Source organism: Protopterus annectens, chromosome 11.part0, assembly GCF_019279795.1.
Source record: "Protopterus annectens isolate FY-2018-M chromosome 11.part0, PAN1.0, whole genome shotgun sequence".
NCBI classification, from domain to species: domain Eukaryota; kingdom Metazoa; phylum Chordata; order Ceratodontiformes; family Protopteridae; genus Protopterus; species Protopterus annectens.
This window is the reverse complement of record NC_056745.1, coordinates 206,860,632-206,870,898: the sequence shown is the minus strand read 5'-3', so window position 1 is coordinate 206,870,898 and position 10,267 is coordinate 206,860,632.

The following is a 10,267-nucleotide window of genomic DNA, read 5'->3' as shown; positions in this document are numbered from 1 at the left end:
GAGGATTGGCTCTGAACCCAACCAATAAGAATGATGGCAAGCTGGACAACAAACATGGAACATTATGGTGAGTACATAACTTCTTTTTTTAATGCCAATAATACTCTGTCTGATAAGGATGGGAAAATTATTGATAAGTATGGGGAAAAAGTGTGTACTTCTGCAACTTTGTTTTTCAGAAGTTTGAATTGTCAGGCTAAGCATGTTAGTTTGTTCTGAATAATTGAGAAAACATGAGGAATGTTTTATCTAGTTTATTCTTATGAGGAAAATATGCTTTAAATAATTTAGCTTCTTCTAACTCACAGGTTATTACTTATTGTTTACAGTTGAGTATGACTCTGATAATTCTTCCAAGGCTATGGCCACTGGTACTGTTTTTCGAAGGTTCGCGTGAGTACATTCTCAGAACTTCCCAGATGATTTTAAAAATGAGATTTGAAATTTCCCTTTGGTTAGAGATGGAGTTTTTGGCCCCTCTACTGTAGAGGTGATCAAAAATTGGGACAAAAGTTGTAAGCTGCTCCAGGGAATTGCTTAAGATTTTTTTGGCCCTCCTTTTCCAGATTTTCTACGTGATTTTCTAACTCCTCATCCAACTTTGGCTAAAAGCAGAATAAATAGTCTCAACAAAATACAGATTTGCGTCTGTGTCTTTCGGCTTTTCCCGGTTAGGGGTCGTCACAGCGTAACTCCGGTCCACTAATGATTGGTAGTGGATTTTTACGTACCGGGTTACCAGCCCTGACGCACAACCTTCAATGAAGGCACACCCCATTCACGTATGCCTCCACACAGAAGATGCTCTAGCTGAGAATCGAATGGGACAACGTCTTGCTATGATGTGACAATGCTACCGCAGCACCACCACCGCAGTCTCAACAAAATACAGATAAATAGACATTTAAGAAGAAATGGCAAGGGGGTTCCAAAAAAAATAAAAAGAAATCATTGAACCTCTCAAAACCAAGGTTAATCCAAAAGTCTGAATGATTGTTTAACAGACACTATGAACCCCTTCCACCCCGACCCCTTTTTCCTTCCAGAAAGTCTGAATATCCATTTTTTTCTTTGGCAACAGATAGATCTGGTGTCATTTTCATTCATTTCTCAACTGACAGGTCTCTGATCCGACGTCTGATCCAACTTGGCCACTTTTACTAGATTCATGAGTCCAACTCTCGAGATCCTTCTTTATCCATAATAACCCACTACCCTAATATATCTCAGGTCTCATTTGCCACCGTATCGTTCAGAGGCGGTTAACCTTCTCTCTAGTTTTCTGGTGTTTTTTCAGTATTTCACGGTTGTGAATTTTCTTCTCTGTAATTACTTTCAACTTTCTTTCATCTCCCTCCCTTTCCTTCTGTACAGTTTTGGGGTTCTGTCCATCAGGCAGTTCTTTTCCATATCCTTTTGTAATTTGGGTACTCTATTGAGTACCATTGTTGATACTCTTGTTTCCTTTCTTATCTTCCCTTTGCTACCCTCTAGAGGGTATTTATTTGTACCATTGTTGGTACTTTCTGTCCTATAGTTTAAAAAAATCTTTTCTATAGCTGTTTTGGAAACTGCTCCTTCTCTCCTTTATCTTCTTAAAATGGCAAATAAACTGACTGGTTTTAAAATAATGCACTTCCTATGGGCATAAAATTCCCAATTCTAATACCTACAGCGATTATTTTTTTTGGACACTGCTCATGTAGAAACTGATTGTTGTATTTGTGCTAGTTTTAATATCAGGTTCTTAGTTACTGTAGAAATAAACTATTGCTAAAAGGTCTTCTTCCCTCTTCTTTATCTTCTCTAGTTGTTGGGCTCAAACCCCATCCAAGAGATCCGAAAAAGGGAAGCCTGGATAGGCTTTGAAGGATAAAGAGACTAAGAAGAGGTCTCTGGAGCATTCATGTGCATAAGATCTGACCTCTGAGCCTCCTGCAGAAATTTCAAAAAAGTTGGATTTGACACCCTCGAATCCTAGATTGCCTTGGAGGTGGTCACCACCGTTTTCGCAGGAGCCAATCTCTTCTGAACTATATTCACCCTTTCTCCGGGAAACTGAAAGAAACACTCCAAGCCACTGTCTACCAGCCTTGAGGGTGTTCTTGTCAGATCTGAAGACGGTTCGTTCTTCAACTCTGACCATGTTCGAGAGTCGCCCAGCTCTGACGCCTTTGGAGCAGGTGGACTCTCAGAACTGAAGCGTAGGCTACAGGGGTTGGGGTTGACTCTGAAGTTATTAGCCTTATCTTGCCTCTAGGTGCTTTGGTACTGGACTTCCCTGACTCCCTCCTCGAGACAGGGATCTGGGAGAATTCAAGGCTTGTCGGCACAGGAGTCTTTGGCTCCTTTGTAGACGGTTTCTGTTTCTTCTAGACCCTCTTCCTTTGAGGTAGTGGAGATGGCTTTCTCTCTGCCTAGGGAGAGAGCACATCCTTGCCCCCTTTGCGACCTATTTCTGTTCCACCATTAGGTATGAGTTCTGAGCCTTGCACTTCTATCTCACCGGGACAGCCTACCAGAACAAGCCCCTAGTTGGTCCCTTGGGACTCCCCTGTCACTTCTGATACCTCACCAGACTATCCCACTGATGAAGTCCCTAGGAAGAGGACATGTGAAAGGAGACACATAGATTCCCCTTGGGAATCTATTACTGAGGACACTGACTTCAGTGAAGAGAGGCGTCCCCTAGATCTCCACCTGAGGATGTCTCCTTTGGAGAAATAGTGGAACCTCTAAAACAAAAAAGTTGGATGGTCTTCTGACTTCCCTTCCCAGGAGGAGGAGGAGTCAGTATTCCTGGAGACTTTCAGGTCTTGCCCAGCTACATGTTGAATGACCCTTCTGGCTAATATGCTGATAGACTTGGTCTCATGCCATGCATGGAAGGAGCCGGATACTATGCTATCTATCCCAAGTGACCGGATAGATTTTAGGCCCCCACCACCAAAGACAGAGCGCATGGAGCAAGGAGGTTGCAGTAGATCCCATGGTTCTTGGCAGCAGCCACCAAGAAAGACCTCACAGAGTACAGCTCATATGTCCATCCTCCTAACAGGGAGTCTGGGGCTTTGGACAGATTTGGAAAGCACATCTATTCCTCAGTCACCTTCACCCTGCTGTCCCTGAATTGGTTGGTGCACTTTACAAGGTTGCAAAGAGATTTGACAAAAGAGCTGCACAAATCTTTCTGGATCCATGTCTGTGGAAGACAAGAATAAAATTTCTTCACATCCAGCCACTCTTCAGTCAATATCTAATGTGTCCATGAGGCTGATTTCCCATTCTCCAGAGAGTACCTCATGGGTGGGGTTTGGGGATAGCCTTCAGGAGACATGCCTGGATGTACTTGTGCGATTTTTGTGGAGTCCTTCAAGTCTTCCTTCATCATTGCTACTTTTGATGGATCATCTCTGTTCGGCCCAAAGGTGAAGGAAATATTCTTCAGAAGTGAGCAAAAAGGAAAGACCCTGTTTGCAGTTGGGATATGTTTTTCTACTCCTCAGAGACCCTTTTCACTGAATCAATGAGGAGGCAGGAAAATGTGGGTTCACGAGTCCCAGAGGCAGAGGGGGCAATTCTAACAGAAGACGCTGTCCTCGCTGCAGAGGTAACCAGCAGAGCCAGAGTTTCAGGGATTCTTTCTCAGATAAACCCTATCAGTACTTCTTTTTGGGGGGGGGGTGCTTGTCTTTGCACCTAGACACCTGGGTGTCCTCTGAGCAATATGGTGGCAAATGAGATCTGAGGTTATATTAAGTTAGTGGGTTCACCCCCCCATAAAAATCAGAAAAATCCCCAATATTCCACCAAGTCAGAGGGAAGCAGTAGCTTTGGAAATAAAGCTACTAGGAAATAATCATCCAAGAAGTACCCCAGACCAGATAGGATCCAGAATTTAATCAAGATTCTTTTTAGTGCCAAAAAAAAAAAAACGGGACTTGACACCCTTTCTGGATCTCAGGAAATTAAACAGGTATGTAAAATATTCAAAGTTCCACATGGTCAATGGATCAGTCCATTTTGCTCCTGCCATGAAAGGATGACTGGATGTGCTTGATAGTACGCATCCTGAACATCACATCAAAATGAGCAGACACTCCGGAAGGTATCTGTGCTTCCAGGTGGGAGACTGTCATTATCAGTTCAGAGCATCACCCTTTGGCCTCATCACAGCCCCCAAGCTGTTCACCAAGTGCATAGCGGTGGTAGCAGCTCACCTAAGACTGCTAGGATTCTGAGTGGTCCCATGGCTAGAAAACTAGGTCTTAACTGCTCCAACCAGGCATATGCTTCTGCAAGCAAGGGAATACTAGCTCCAGCTGTGTCACTATCTGGGCATCTTGTCAACTACAAAAAGTCACATCTCACTCCTACACAGAACCTGGAGTTCATAGGTGCTCATCTAGACATACTCCAATCAGATAGTGTCTCTTCCTCCTACAAGAGTATAAACCCTCAGATCCCAGGTAAGGGAAGTGATCTTGCATTCCTGTCCTCCAGCATGACTAGTCTTGCAAGTCTTAGGGTCCACAGCAGCAATTATAACTCTAGTTCCTTTGGCCAGATTCATTTGTGATTCTGCAGTGGACTCCCGTCAGTTCAGTGGTATAGTCTTCAACAGCCCTTGTATACTCCAGTCACAGTTATACAAGTTTGCAAATAACACCTTCTTTGGTGGATGCATTCAAAGTTTTTTCAAGGCTGTCCATTTATTTTACATCTACCAGGAGCTACAATAACCATGGATGCCTCCCATCTGGGGTGGGGTGGGGAGCATTTCCTGGGAAAGATGGTCCAGTGTATATCATCCTCTCAAGAGGCCAGTTCACAAATCAGTGTCCTGGATATGAGCCATCTTGGAACATTGCAGGCCTTTCAAGATACTCTTCCCCTCTGGGACGATTGTAGTCCAATCACACAATGTCTATGGTGTGGTACATCAACAAACAAGAGGGAACCAGGTCTTATCCTGTCTGTCGCGAGGCAATGAGAATGTGCCAGTGGGTGACATCTTTCTCTTTGCAACGCATATAGCAGGGAAAACCAGAGTGCTTGTAGACAAACTAAGCAGGTCCATTCTGATGCCTCATGAGTGGTCTCTCAATTTCAAAGTGGAGGAGAGACGTTTTTGTCTATGGAGCCAGCCATGTTGCGATCTCTTTGCTTCCCCCTCAACAAGTGCAGCAGGTTCTTTGCCCTGATCCCCCATCTGATGGAGTCACCGAGAGATGCTGTAGTTCACAATTGGCCCTCCAGTCTCCTCTACTCTTATCCCATTACCTCTACTCCCCAAATTTATGCAGAAGGCTTACGAGTTGAAGGGCACAGTTATCCTCATTGCACCTTTTTGGCCTCATCAAATCTGTTTTTCTTTCTTGTGGCATCATCTTCTGTATCCGCAGTGGATACTGGACCCCAGACCAGACCTCCTGACTCATCTGATGGGGGTAGCTCATCCAAACACAGACCTCAAATTAACCTCATGGTTTCTCCGGTTCCAGTGACTGGTAGACAACCCAGGCATTCCTCCCCTGTCCCACATATCTTCTTGTCCTCTCAAAAGGCTTCTGTTAGGAAGGTTTGCAGACATAAATGGAACAGATTCTCTATTTGGGACCTTTAGAGATTTGGATTCTTTTTTCTCCCCAATCTCCACAGTCCTAGATTTTTTAGCATCCCTCTTCAAAGAGGAGGCTAGTTGCTTTACTATCCAAGTCCAGTTGGCAGCCATTTCTAGTTTTCATTCCAGTGAAAATCATGCTGCTTTGGCTTCTTCTGAATTATACAAAACCTTTCTGAAAGGCACATTTTTACTTAGGCCCCAGTCAGGGACCTTACTGCTTCATAGGACTTAACTATCTTACTTCAATATTTGGCTCAAAGTCCGTTTGAACCTTCTGCCATATCGGACCTAAATTTTTTTGTCTTTGAAGATCTTTTTCATAATTGCCATTACATCGGCTAGAAGTATCTGAACTCCAGGCCCTTTCTTCCAGGTCTCCATACTTGATCTTTCACAAGGATAGGGTTCTTTACATACTAACCTACCCTTTTTACCTGAGGAGGCTTCTGAGTCTAACATTAATCAGGTTATTAACCTCCCAGACATTCCATAAAGAGTATTCGTCCTATTGGGTACGGGCGCTGGCTGACTGATCGCAAGTACAATTATCTACCTGGCGATGACCGCAGCCATGGGATCAGACTGACTGACGCCATCCCCTCAGTGTACGCATTTTGTTGTATGCTCAGTATTCCGCAAAGTTCGAAGCAGAAGCAGTTTTCTGAAATTTTTTTTGGTTGTATTTGAAGTGGGAATTGAAAGTTTTCTTGCCTCAGAATTTTTTTGATGTCAGAAAAAGTGGGGAAACTTATTTCTTTTAAAATGCTCGCCTCATAGGGGAACCGGACAGAAAAAATACCTTGGATAGGGTCTCTTTGGTGGTAAACAGGATGGGCCTTGTGTACCATTATGCAAACGACTATTAAGAGGCCGTTTTACTGTGCCAGGTTATACGTTGGTGCTAGACTTACTATAAAATGCCGAATTAGGCTCCATCAGCTTGCCAAAAAAGTGTAAGGGACAAAGGTTCTGCCTTGAGGGGAAGAACCTACAGTCCCGGACGCCGAGCAAAAGCGCTGGGGAGTTAGAGACCGCCGGTTCTGCCAGGAGTTTTCCGAGGCTGCTCTTCCGAGAAACTTCGAGGCTACAGGGGCAGGCTTCAGGAGGTTCTGGCCCTGCTGAAGGCTTCTAGGGGCTTTGCTCAGTGGGGCCTTCCTATGCCTGGCTGAAGGGGCTTCTCCTAGCAGGTTTCCTTTAGGCAGCTTCACTTTTAGCCTCACCTCAGGTTGGGTGGGGCCTTTCAGGGTCTGCCAGAAAGGTTTCTATGGGGGCCTTGGCAGAGGATTTGATTACAATGAAGCCTAAATGCTTGCCCTGCATGATTAGAGTGAACAAGGTTTAGCTGATTCTATTGATTTTTGAGCAATGTTCGAGGCTTCTGAGTCTTTTTTTGATTGTTCTGAGTTTGAGCATTGTTTGAGCAATGTTAGGTTCTGAACTATCTGAGACTATCCTCCTTATTCTACTCCTTAGGATTTCTTGTCCTGACTCTGCATCCTCCTCAGAGACATTTTAATTGATTCAGTCAAGATCAGCGAGATTCCAGAAAGACCTCTGATGAATTGAATTTTTATTTCAAATTTTCCAAAGAGGCTACCTCCTAGGCTGAATGTGCCTTTTTATGTTTTTAATGTGGGCTTTGATCCTGAACTTCTCTGCCTCCTGCCCCAGTTAAACCGACCTGCCTCCTAGGGTTCCTGAAGCCTTCCCAGTGTTTAAGAGTCCTAGAAGCTGCCCGAAACTGTCTTGTACCACTTAAAAAACTGTTTAAACTGTTGTTAAAAATCCAAAGGGGCCTGAAGGGGAGGCAAGGGCTTTCCCTGAAATTGAAGCAAGGGCTTTTCCTTCTGGGGGAGGGCATGAGTTTTGTGGAAATGTCAGTTTCATTTAGTAAATGTTTTGTGTATATGTTAAAATTTCAGAATTGTCAGTCTACAGGATGCTCTGGTTGAAGGTAATGAGGAGGAAGAGCTGCAGTGTTTAGAGTTGAGTTCTGAAGTTGTTCCTAGCAAGTTGCAGCAGTGTGGTTCAGTTGCTGTGCAGGCCTTGCAGCTTTATGCTGAACGGTGGCTGCCACTGGTTCTGTTCTTCGTGAGGAGATGGTTGGCTAGCTCTGGTTGTTAGACTTAGGATTTGTGATGTTTTGAGATCTCTCCTTTACAGTCTGATTCCTTTTGTGGAAGCATGTTAGCTTTAAATAAAGGTGAGGCTATTTGGCTGCAAAAATACAAGGCTGTTTAGGATTTTTGCCTCCAAGCTAGGTAGAAATAGTAAGCGGTAAGTTTAGACTTATCCTGCTTAGTTCCCAGTCATTAGGGGTAGGTGAGGACGGGTAGGGGCTATGGCCTGGCAGGGGTTCTTCAGGAGCCCAGGACAGGCTCAGGGGGTTCTCAGACAGTTAGCACAGGGGGGTCAGTCCTTTCTGCTTTTCAAACCCAATGACATGCCTTTTTTTAAGCCAGTACATGTTCTGCTGGATTCAATCTCTCTGGGAAGAAGGCTGTCTTTTTTCAAAGAAGAGGAGATTTGTCTAATTTCAACATCATTGTTCGATCAGTTTTTCACTCCATACCTCACTTTTTTTTTCCTGCTTGTGCTCTTCAAAGGCATACCACCTGCATTTGAGAAGGCAAGCCTCATTCAGAGGAACAAAAGTTCACCATTCAGTCAGTTCCTGTGCCAGGGGGGGCAGTTCCATCATATGCCAGAATGGCCTAGATTTTATTCTAACATGTTCCTAGTACTGTTAATTTGGATTTAGAGACCAATTTGGGATTATCTAATTCCCAAACCATCAAAATATAGATCCCATACCCAAGTTGTTTCTGCTGGTTGACGCTTTTACTTGCCTGCTTATCTGCGATCACTGGATGGTAACTCTAGATCTCAAGGAAGCTTACCTTCATGTGCCTATAATTGACTTCTGTATGACTTTCAAGGCTGGGAAATTCTTCTCAATTCTACTTCTGCATTGCTCCTTTGGCTTATCTATCATATTGTTCTTTTCACAAAGGTTCTGAAATTTGTGATAGGCTGATCAGGCTAAAAGGAATTGGAGGGAATCCACTTGGACGACTGCTGCCTTCTCTGGGGCAAGAAAAGGAAGACCTAAGTTTCATAGTCTGTTATGAGAAAATAATATGCCTAGGCCCATCTGCTGAATAAATAACGCCAGCTCTAGTACCTCTCAAGACATGTGTGTGAGACTGAATAGCACTTTCTACACAGCCCAGATGGCCTTTTAATCTCGACAAACAAAAGAATCTTTCCAAGAACTATCAAGTATCTGTCATCTAAAGCTTCAGGACTGTCCTTCAAGTCCTTCAAGATTTAGGAGGGCTATTCAATGCATGCTCAATGCCCCAATGCCAAACTAGATATGAGGAAGCTACAATCACAATACAAAAACAAAGCACTACAGCACTGCCAGGATTTGGACACTTGCACTCAATGTCACCTAAACCATGGGAAAAGGGAATGTGTGGTGGGGCCTCTGTGGAATGTCACCTAAACAAGGGACCCTGTGACCGCCAGAGGCACTCGTCTATTGACAATTTGGATGCCTGGGACATTGCTTAGAGCCAGAAATGGATGAAAGTCACAACAAGTGAATACAGCATCACTACAGAGACATACATACATGGTGAAAGATGTTATTGTCCAGTTTGCATTTACTTCTTTCAAGTATGTTGATTCTAAGCAAGGTTGTGGCTGTCATGACACAACAACACAACTGTGGGGTTCACATTCTTACTCACATTGCAGGCATTATTCTTACAAGCACGATGACTTGGGGAGACTGCTACCAAGACTGCGCCAACTCTTCAGGCAAGGTTTTTCTTCGGCTAGAGACTCGGGAGCAGGAACTCATAGCAGATGTTCCCACATCCCTGGATGGATCTTGGTGATCTTCAAACATTGACATCATTGAATTGAAAAAGACATAGATCTGGGGAAGATCTGTTCGCTTCCACTCTGTTACCAGCCACTAAAGCCCGAGTTTCATAAAGTTTTGCACAAAGCTTTTTTGAAAGTCTTTGAAAAAGTCTTTTCTCTATGCTGAAATCATCATGTGTATTCTTTTTCTCTGCCTTTCTCTTCTAAAAGGTGCTTCACAAGACAAGCCAAGGGAAAGGATGAATAGCTTCAGATTGTGCTCTGCATGGGCCTCCATTGCATCTCATTGGTGAGTCAGTCTGGCCAGGATAGCCTTTACACCTGATTCCGCACCTGTTGTCTCAGAGGGAGGGACTGTCATGAATGTCATGTCTCTCTCTTCTCTCTTCATCTCACAGCCTGGCATATATCTTGTTTTGAAAGTCTCAACTTCCCTCAACAAGTTTAAATAATAGATTAGAAAGAAGAGAAGACCTAGTACAGGAAAGTGTACGCGAAAAATGGAAGAGATTTTTATTTTTGGCTGCAGCAAAAAATTTGGAGATTTCTGAGCCTAGCTACTTGGAGTAGTGCATACTTTCTCTAAGCATTTACACCTTCCTCTCTACTTCTAAGTCTCTGGCTGTTTTGCCACAGCTATTTTTGCAGGCATGTTATCAGCTCCCTGCTTCCTTATGATTGCCAGCCCTCCCCTACCTCTGCTTGGGGGATTCTATCATAGTTAGGACTGCAGCAATGTGGAAT